This window comes from Otolemur garnettii, unplaced genomic scaffold (genome assembly GCF_000181295.1).
Source record: "Otolemur garnettii isolate 467f Iridium unplaced genomic scaffold, OtoGar3 scaffold00248, whole genome shotgun sequence".
Taxonomy (NCBI): Eukaryota; Metazoa; Chordata; class Mammalia; order Primates; family Galagidae; genus Otolemur; species Otolemur garnettii.
In genome coordinates this window covers 1,146,553-1,149,942 of record NW_003852643.1, presented here as the reverse complement: position 1 = coordinate 1,149,942, position 3,390 = coordinate 1,146,553, and the positions used below count along the sequence as shown (strand labels likewise).

The following is a 3,390-nucleotide window of genomic DNA, read 5'->3' as shown; positions in this document are numbered from 1 at the left end:
TTTTTCTACTCCAACTTCATTACAACTGCACAGCCAGAGATGGCAGTGAATTTCCTATATAATATAAAGGAGTGTGTGTGCTTCCCTTCTTACATTTCCAAACACATACTCACTAAAATATAGTTATGCTATTGAAATTAAGAAGCATCCCTGTTTAAAGATCAGAGCAGGTGGCTCGGTGTCTATAGCTCAGTATCTAGAGCACCAACCACATCTACTGGAGCTGGCAAGTTCGAACCCAGCCAGGGCCTACCAAACAATAACTACAACCAAAAAATAGCTGGGCATTGTGGCAGGCACCTGTAGTTCCAGATACTTGGGAGGCTAAGGCAAGTAAATCACTTCAGTCCAAGAGTTTGAGGTTGCTGTGAGCTGTGACGCCACAGCACTCTACTGAGGGCAATATAGTGAAACTCTGTCTGAAAAAAAAAAAAAAAGATCAGACCAGTTAGGATGGGAAAAAATCAATATTTGTGTTATGGATCTTTACAAAAGTTTCCAGTTGACCTCCTCAGAAAGCTCCCCAGAACTACTTTACTACATAAGAAGATTTCATTTTATACATCAGGCAAGTGAGGCTTAGGGAGGTTAAGCAAACTTTTTAGTTTCACACAGCTACTATGAGCTAGAACCAATACCATTTCCCCAGTTTGACTCATTCCAGGACCCATCTTTGGAATGAGGAACAACTTCCTCTTTATATATGTACTTTGGACAAGAGCAACTGACATATGCCACTGATGAGTGTGCATCCACTCTGGATGGTAAGGATGATAATAAGACAGTATCTATTAAATAAGTCTCTAGTTAAGCTGAAAGTGATCCTACATTATGATGTAGCTTTTATACTCTTAGTTTGCAATGTGGAAAATATCTGCCATGAGAGAGAGAGCACAAGGAAATAAGTAACAAGAATATTCATTGCCACATCACTTTTGAAAATAAATCTGTAGGAGCAAAATGTTCATCAATAGGACATTGAAGCCAGGTGTGGTGGCTCATGCCTGTAATCCTAGCACACTGGGAGGGTAAGGTGGGTGGATAGCTTGAGGTCACAAGTTCAAGACCAGCCTGAGCAAAATGCAAGACTCTCGTCTCTACTAAAAGTAGAAAAATTGAGGCAAGAGGATTGCTTGAGCCCAGGAGTTGAAGGTTACTGTGAACTACGATGCCATGACACTCTACCCAGGGCAACAACTTGAGACTCTGTCTCAAATAAAAAAAAAAAATAGGACATTGAAAAAGTACACTGTGGTACATTCATATAATGGAATCATTACATAGTGGCAAAAATAAATGGAATAGAAAAATCTACATTAGGGCGGCGCCTGTGGCTCAAAGGAGTAGGGCACTGGCCCCATATACCAGAGGTGGCGGGTTCAAACCCAGCCCTGGCCAAAAACTGCAAAAAAAAAAAGAAAGAAAGAAAAGAAAATCTATAGTAATTAGCACAAGGTGGGGTGATAATAGCAAGGGAGACAAGGGCAACTACATTATGAATTCCAGCACATGCAAAGAGTTAAACCCATACAAAAGAATATTTCATACTGATTAGGAATGCAGTCATTAGTATTGAAAGTATTAGGCCAGGTGAGGTGGCTCATACCTGTAGTCCTAGCAGTCTGGGAGGCCAAAGAGGGAGGATCCCTTGAGCTCAGGAGTTGGAAACCAGCCTGTGCTAGAGTGAGACCCCATCTCTACTAAAAATAGAAAAATTAGCTGAGTGTTATGGCAGGTGCCTGTAGTCCCAGCTACCTGGGAGGCTGAGGCATGGGGATCACTCGAACCCAGGAGTTTGAGGCTGCTGTGAGCTAGGCTGAGGTCATGACACTCTAGCCTGGACAACAGAATGAGACTCAGTCTCAAAAAGAATTCTAAAAACAAATTTCAACAGAATGACTACAAATACACATTGTGATTAGTTATATGTGTAACATAATGCTTCTTAATCTAGGGTTTCTGTTAAATAATAGTAAAGGAATTTGGATAAATAATACACCTAATACCCTGAAAAATCCAGAAATCCAAAGTGTAAATTGCCAACTAAGACACTGCTGTTTACATTTTTTCCTACTTGGCAGCAAATGCTAATGGAATTCAGGGCTGATTACTCAAAGTTGGTTCACATCACATATTTGATCAGGGTAATAAGAACAGCATAACCAGTCTACCTTGGAGTTAGATAAGGACCTAAAATTTTTTGCTTTAAAGTTAATGACTTTTAGCACATGGGACATTGGTTAACTGCTTCACCACATTGCTTACAAGTGAAAAGATGTCCACAAGAAATAAAAACTACAGCAAATATTTCTATTCATACATATTTTGCAAAGCTTCTCCTTTTGCAAGAGCTTTAGCCACTCTTCAGTATGAATCTTTCTGCAACAAAGTCTGACTTGATTCATCTTGTCTACTGTCTTTCTGAGCACTCACTTGATCTTTAATCAGAAACTCAAATGATTTATAGTAGTTCCCAGATGTCTTAATTTTTTCCTCCATTATTTCCTTTTTTCTTTCTTTCCTTCCTTCCTTCCTCTCCTCCTTCTTCTCTCTCTCTCTCTTCTTTCTCTCCTCTTCTCTGTCTCTCTCTTTCTCTCCTCTTCTCTGCCTCTCTCATTCTGTCACCCTGGGTGGAGTTCTGTGGCATCATCATAGCTCACAGCAACCTCAAATTCTTGGGATGAATCCATCCTCCTACTTCAGCCTCCTGAGTAGCTGGGACTACAGGCATCTGCCATAACACCCGACTATTTTTTTTTTTGTTGTTGTTTGTTTGTTTTTTGAGACAGAGTCTCACTATGTTGCCCTGGGTAGATTGTCATGGCATCACAGCTCACAGAAACCTCAAACTTTTGGGCTTAATTGATCCTCTTTCCTCAGCCTCCCAAGTAGGTGGGACTACAGGTGCCCACCACAACACCCAGCTATTTTTAGAGATGAGGTCTAGCTCTGGCTCAGGTTTGTCTCAAACTTGTGAGCTCAGGCAATTCACCCACCTCAGCCTCCCAGAGTGCTAGGATTACAGGTGTGAGCCACCATTCCTGACCTAAAATCCAGATCTTGAAAGTTGCTTGTTAGCTGAATATATCCACATCTCAAAAGCAATGATCTGTGCTTCATAATAGGGTATGGATGGATTTCTTGGAAGATTTGTTCAATTTGGAAAATTCCTACCAGAACTCATAACATCAGATTCACTTCTTTCTTTCTTTCTTTCTTTTCTTTCTTTTCTTTCTTTTCTTTCTTTTCTTTCTTTTCTTTCTTTTCTTTCTTTTCTTTCTTTCTTTCTTTTCTTTCTTTCTTTCTTTTCTTTCTTTCTTTCTTTTCTTTCTTTCTTTCTTTCTTTCTTTCTTTCTCTTTCTTTCTTTCTTTCTTTCTTTCTTTCTTTCT

At 39.8% G+C, this 3,390-nt stretch overlaps 1 pseudogene; it reads right to left on the bottom strand.

The window, feature by feature from the left end:
- Positions 1 to 3,046: 3,046 nt before the first annotated feature.
- Positions 3,047 to 3,390, bottom strand: part of LOC100942048 — a 1,362-nt pseudogene continuing 1,018 nt past the window's right edge.